Below are 7,549 nucleotides of genomic sequence, written 5' to 3'. Positions count from 1 at the left end.
AGTATGTTAGACTAGTTAAAAAAAAAGAAAAACTATTTATTACATAACTAGAAAATCATTCTATTAAAGATACGAAATTTATTTCGTATGCATTCTGATTATTTGAAATTCAATGGATTATAGTTAAGTAATAAATAGTTATTTTTTTCTTTTTTAAACAATCCTGATAATATAGTTTTGTTTATATTTCCATAATTAAGTTTAATGAGAACTTAAATTTATTATAAATAAAAAAAAATTAGTTATCAAAGCATATTTATTGCAACGTTTTTTCAATAAATATGTTTTATGTTAAAAAAAATAATCCTTACGAATATGTTAAAAAAATAATCCTTACATTTTAATTAAAAATATTAAACATCGATTCATTTTTTTTTTGTTCTTACAAATTTTAAGTTTTAAGAAAAAAATTATTTAAATTCAAAAATAACTTATAAATTGAATAAAATATACTAAATAGTTATCCACTTCCAAATAATATTTGATAAAATTCTATCTCCTCAGCTGGGACACGAACCCCCGACCTCTCTCGTATAACTTGAACAGAGTACCATTTACACTACAAACCATAATGAGCTGGAAAGTCCGTTAGTTTAAGAGTAACTGAAACTATAATGGGGCGTATTTTAACCTTAGGGCAGAGCTGGCAGCTAATTTTTACCCTGTCTAAGGTTTTCAATTATGCTCTTTAAATGTTCCAAATGATTGCAATAATAAGATGACTAAAGTCCTCCCTTTCATTGCTCATTAACGCATTTCTTTTCAGGCTTGTCAGTTTCTATTGTTGGTTAGGAAAAAACTTTGCGTTGGTACACGATAGAACCTTCAGAATTGCCTGTCGATATCGAAATTGTGCCCGTGGCTACTCAACCTTTGATAGAAGATAAGAAAGCTGGTAAGTTTCTTTTGACTAAATTTAAGTGTATGTATTATGTGTAAGTGTATGCAGGGTATCTGTGCACCTGGAAAGTATGAGAAATCATGGAAACTCATGAGGTTCGTTATTGAACAAAATTTGTCATGAAATGTCATGATTTTATCTATTTTTTGAGAAAAATCATGGAAAGACATGGTTTTTGGTCGCCGAAAAACCCCCACCCCCTACAATTTCATGGTGTTGTGAATATCTAAATTTGTAACAAAATCCCCGCTAACAGTCATATTTTATTAAAATATAAAATGTTTTCATCATGTTTTTTCAAAATTATGGTGTTCTTTCAAAATGAAAATGAAAGGAAAAAGATTTCTAGAGCGAATTATCTTTTAAACTTCTGTGATTTCAGAATTTTTGTCATTAGTTATTTTTTTATGTTATCAATTCAAAATTCTAACTGAAGCAAGCCAGTGATTGCCGAATTTTTTTTTATTCCGAAATGCGATCAGAAAAATTAAGTCTTTCTTTTCTTTCCGATGAACAAGAAAAGTATCCTTAGAATATAATTATGCAGAGAAAAAGAAAAAAAATTCCTTATGTATTTTTTCAACTATTTTATTGCTTCAACTCTTTCTTTACTCTGTTTTTTAAATTTAAAATCTATATATATATATGTGGATGCAGAGTATAACAGTTTTGCTTATACCTACCATTTCGATAAATGTTATTATAATGCTTTTTTAAATTTGTTGTTGTGTCGGAGAAAATAGTAACATTAAGTTATGAAAAACTCTTCGAATTAGTCATGGAAAATCATGAATTTGAAAGTCTAAAATGTTGCATGTGTATGTAAGTATGAATATTTGACGTTGTTTGATTTGTTATTTTCAGATGTTCCCATCATTGGGAAATCCAAAGATAAAGTTTCTACTTCACGTCAAGATATGAGGTATTTATCTTTCTCTTTATTTAGTTTAACACTATTTTTTGAAACTCTTGCTCCAAGAAAAATAAAGCCACAGTATCAGTGCCTTAAATTTTATACTCCATGTGACACGTTCACCGGTTAGTCCGACATTTGTGCCTTTATTGAATTATTTTTTCCACTGCAAGCGATGTTGAAAAAGTCAGTTAATTTGTTTTTCAATAACAATTAATAATTCTGCACATAGCCTGATGCTTATTTTGGAAGCCTACTGTTTTGTAGGAAAATAGCTCTCTTGTTTGTTTTCCAGATAAAAATTGTGTTTTTGTAGAACGTCTGGAGTATGCATAGTTTCTAAGCTCAATTTTATTTTTTATTTTATAACCGTCGTTGAACAGCCGACTCAATTTTATGGGTTTACGACTACTAATTTTTAGCTCCGTAGCCTTGTAATTTTGAACCCAATCCAGAAGACAAGGGAACTTCTGGATCGAGTATTGGGAGAAATTTGCCTTCGTTGAGGACTTTTTGATGGAGCTAACCCGCATTTGCGATTCAGGAACAGGAAGACCACGAGAACCTCCCACGGTTAGCCTGACGGCAAGGGGACTCTAACTCATGATCCGTCTACCACTGAGGATATCTCACGTCAGCACTGTGATCGGTGCAAGCCGGATGTGGAGTTCGTATCGACTGTGATCCAAACCCGATACGCCTCATTGGAAGACGAACGCTCTATCCCCTGAGCCATCGCGGCTCTCTAAGCTTAATTTAAAGCGTAAGTCGGTGCACCGGTATAGCAGCAATCATCTTGATGCATCGGAGCTCTGATTAAGCAGCCAACATGAAAAGACGTACACCATGTAACGATATAAGGGTTTAACTTTTATTTTTTCTGTTTTTAATGTACTCTTTAACGGAACATTTCTGATAACCAATTGGTCTGTTGTGAATTTTTTAATGTATATTAATATATATACCTGGTAGCATGGGTATATATGCTATGGTGGACAATTTAAAACTTGACATATAATAAAAAATGACATTTTCTAAATCTCGTTGAAAAGTGGTAATAACTGCTTAAAAGTCATTTAGATTAACGATAATATCAGAAAAAACTCGTGAAAAAGCTATTATTTAAAATCACGTGGAAAAGCGTAGAAATAACTATTTGAAAAAATCCTTCATATTAACGATAAAGCTTACAAAGAAAGTGTCGTGAAAAAAGATTATTTAAATGTGTGATTCAACTTCAGGATTAATAATATTATCACATTAAAAATTTCAAGATTTTTAAAACTTTGCGAAAATACGCTGTTATAATTACCGAATAATCCAGAGATATTCGATGAAATTGACAGAAGTAAATCGCGTCAAAAAATGATTTATCAAATATGCGATCAATAATTCACTAGTCAAAATATCGTATTAAACCTTACGGGATTTTAAAAATTGTAACGACATAAGTAACTGTAACCGCCGAAAGAACGATAGAAACGTCACTTGAATTTACGATGAATTTTTATTTTATTTTAAAAAAAAGCTAGTTTAGAAATGATTACTGAAATTTAAAATTCGTGTATCATACTATCGTTTTAGAAATATTGGGTATCTTTAAACTGAGCTGAATTCCGTACAATAACCACACAAAAAGTGATCGAGAAATTAAAAAGATTTTCTATAGAATCTGTGAGTGATTATTGAGCACGTCAAAAAGTGATAACTCAAAAGACCAATTTAAAATTTTTGACCAATTTGGAGAAATTTTTTTTCCGCATACCTACAAAGTCTTCTGCACACTCGATTGACCCATCTTTACTTTCTGTTTGGTGAACCCTCTCTTATTTGCAATACATGCAACGTTTTACTCACCATCTATCACATTTTAATTTCTTGCCCATGTTTTAACCGTCATCGTCTTACCTTTTTTGGTAGTTCTATTTTATGCATAAGAGATTTGTTAAATAAAGCTCATCATCCTAACGTCTTTGCATTTCTCTTCGTGATTGGTATTTTATATTGTATATAATTGCTTTTACCCAGTTTTATTCATTGTATTTTATTACAACATACCGTTTCAACCAGTTTTATGCAATTTTAATCAATTTACACCTTTGTCTGATTTTATTGACTTCTAAATGTTTTGCGTGTCATGTATAGTTTTAACAATATAATATATTTTGGCAAAATAAATAAGCTTTATCTTACATTTGTTGGAGAAAAAAACCGTTTGTTTGGCGCAGCGTGTCTTTCTTTGGACCTTGTGCCATTAAATCCTACATTGAACGCCCTTCCCTGTTTGAGGACTCCTGTATTTCATAACTGTTTCCTGTTTATCAGTAGGGGAGAGGGGGGCACATGTGAACAGGGGGCACATGTGAACATGGTATGTTTTACCAATATGATTTGAAATAAAAAATCTCGAAAAATTTTCAATTGATGATAGTACTAGTCCCACCTCTCTGAAAAACTTTCAGAACAATGAGACATTTTGTTGTTCTTTTCTGACAATTTTTTTGTATCAGCTGGTGTTGTATATATTATAATCACTCGCTTCTTCAAGTGAAAGCATAATATAAATCAACTAATAAACTAAAATTAACTATTGCAGACCATTATATGAACATTCAGGTAAGTTTATGACAATTATTATTTTTTTTACTCAATTAAAAATTCTTTATTTTTCAAGTTAGGTTTACGAAGGATGATGGGGCACTTGTGAACAAAACATCTGGGGCAGATGCGAACAGTTCACAAGTGCCCCTACATAGTATTAAGATTATTATCCTCATGATATTATAAGTTTAAAATTAGTATTAGAGAAGAAAGAATTAGAGAAGAAAGAAAAAGGCCCAATACAACTCCCGTGGAACATTAAGTTGCGAAAAACCCAATAACGGAGAAATTATTGTACAGCTGAAAAATTATTTTATTATTGACAGTACTGTTGTACAATTTAAATTCACATAGTAAGCTACAACCCCTTCAGTATAATGTGTATCTATATCTGTTATATTAAAGGTTTTTTTTTCTTTGAAATATGATGATTGCTTTGTGTTTTTAATCTTGTTCATATGTGCCCCAGGCATGTTTACATGTGCCCCCAATAGGGGCACATGTGAACAATTGAAGTCATTTTTCTAAAATATTATAAAGTAAAGAAATATTTTATTGAAAAATCTCAAAAAATTCCATAAGACAAAGAAAAGACTATTTAAACATATGGACTTCTTTACTATGAAAAATCAATTATATTTTTTGAAAAATGAAGAAATAAAAAAATTTGTTCACATGTGCCTCCTTCTCCCCTATAGTATTCTCAAATTTCTCCGTATTTGTTGAAGAAATTTTAAAAAAAATTGGCGATAAAATATCTGCTGGTGGCAAAAATACTTCTCTCATTCCCCAACAAATAGTGCTACTGCCAGTACTGCAGTATGTTGAGTGTTAATAGTTTAAGTAGTTATAAATAATGGTTTAAAAATCTTCTTTAGATTTATATTTATATACATATTTTTCACTTCACTAAATGTAAGTGTTTATATTATTATATTATTAGTGTGTAATATTATTTCCAATTTTGAATTTCTCTTTTTGACTTACATGACTATGCATAATGTATCAAAACTTTACTCATAGCCTAAAAAAATGTAGCTACAATATCTCCGTAATTTTATTTCTCCTATGTTGGCAGGTATGATTGTGTTCAAAAGCTTTGGCAGGCTGCACATGCGCAGTCGGCGGGCCGCAGATTGTGTACCCCTATGGAAAAAAAAAGCATCCAAATGTATTAAACTTTTCCAATACTTTTCAATTCATTCAAATGCTTACAAATGAGCCACGATGGCTCAGGAGATAGAGCATTCGCCTTCCAATGAGTTGAATCGGGTTTGAATCCCAGTCGAAACGAATTCCGCATCCGGCTTGCACTGACCACAGTGCTGACGTGAAATATCCTCAGTGGTAGACGGATCATGGGTTAGAGTCCCCTTGCCGTCAGGCTAACCGTGGGAGGTTCTCGTGGTCTTCCTCTCCACGTAACGCAAATGCGGGTTAGTTCCATCAACAAGTCCTCCACGGAGACAAATTTCTCGATAATTAGAAGTAGATAATTTTTTAGTAATTCCTAGAATATTAAATGTTCGAATAATTGTATCTAGAACTGATGTTATTCATTCTTGAACTATTCCTTCATTCGGAGTAAAAGTAGATGCTATTAATTAAATCAGTTATTTTATATTTTTAATCGAAATGGGTTATTTGTAGGACAATGTTCAGAGATTTGTGGGGCTGATCATAGATTTATACCTATTTTAATTTCAGTAATTCCTCAAATTGAATTTATGAAAATATGATTATGAAATAGTGGCCGAATTTAGGTGATAGTCTCTTAAATTAATTATGCAATGAGTAGTTGAATTAATATTAGTTTATCAAACTAAAGATGATTTTTATTCCACAATTAATACCTTTATATTGAATTCTATCTTCGTTTATTTGTAGTTTTGTTATTATTATTATTTATAAAAATTTATGGTAATTATTTGAATATAAGAAATTTTTCGTATAATATAAAAGGATTAGAAACAGAACGAAAACACATGATGTTGATAAATTTATTTTCTGTGTTTGATCCTACATCATATTTTGGTATTTCAATTAAATTAATAATTATCATATTAGTATATATAATTATATTTACTAGATTTTTTAAGATTTATTGAATATATTTAATTAGAATAAAGAAATTTTTAGTAAATGTAAGTGAAGTATTTAAGGAAGTAGCTGATTTTAAAAAAAATGGTGCGTGGAGTCCCTCTCCGCGGAAGAAGTGAAACTTCGTAATGTGGAAATGAAAATAGGAAGGGGTAGAAATTGATTTTTAGTGAAATCATATTGTTTCTTTAAGACAAACTTTATTTAACAATGCTTACAATTCACAATTGATCACATCTTTTAACTATCATTTTCGAGTGGAAAAATATCCAAATCTATAACATTTACAATAGGATTATGATAACTAAAGTAAGATACGAAATGTTTGAGTTCTATTTTTTCAATATTTCTTGTAAAAACTGCATCAATGGTAATTGGTTGTTGGATCATTCCTACCATTTATCATTTCCAATCCAAATTTGTCTTTAAGGAAGCTTCAGGTAACGAGAAATTCACATTGAAATCTCCTGCAAGGATCACAGGCCGCTCACAATAATCAATTTCTTCACCAGTAACGTCTGCCAGAGCTTGTGAACACACAGTGGATAGTGGCAATAAAGATTTTGCAATAAATAATTTAATATCCCTCATGGCTGCATTTGGTGAAATATAAATGGCAATTAGAAAAGAGAAAACCTAACAATCAATTGATATTCACAAGAGACGTACCTTGACATAACCTTAAATCCGTCGCATTGTCCGTGGGATTGTTTTCACTCATTTTTTACAATTGTTATCCACTAAGTTTGAAAATAAAAAATACTACCCTATTAAATTATATGTGTATCAAATCAAACTAAAATATTTATAGAAAAACAATACTTTTATGACTTTTATTATTTTTATGCTAGTCAGAACCAAAACAATATGGAAATGAATGAGGGAAAACTGGATCCTACCACGTGTTTTCCCGGCCAATAAAAATGTAGCGTTAAACGTTTAACGCAACCTTGTTGGAAGTCGCATAAGAAGTATAACTTCAAAAATATTGTGGAATTATTTGTGTAAGATTAATTAGCTTTATATACTATATC

This window comes from Parasteatoda tepidariorum, chromosome 7 (assembly GCF_982258835.1).
Source record: "Parasteatoda tepidariorum strain Cologne lab strain chromosome 7, Ptep-v5.0, whole genome shotgun sequence".
Taxonomy (NCBI): Eukaryota; Metazoa; Arthropoda; class Arachnida; order Araneae; family Theridiidae; genus Parasteatoda; species Parasteatoda tepidariorum.
This window is presented reverse-complemented; position numbering follows the sequence as displayed.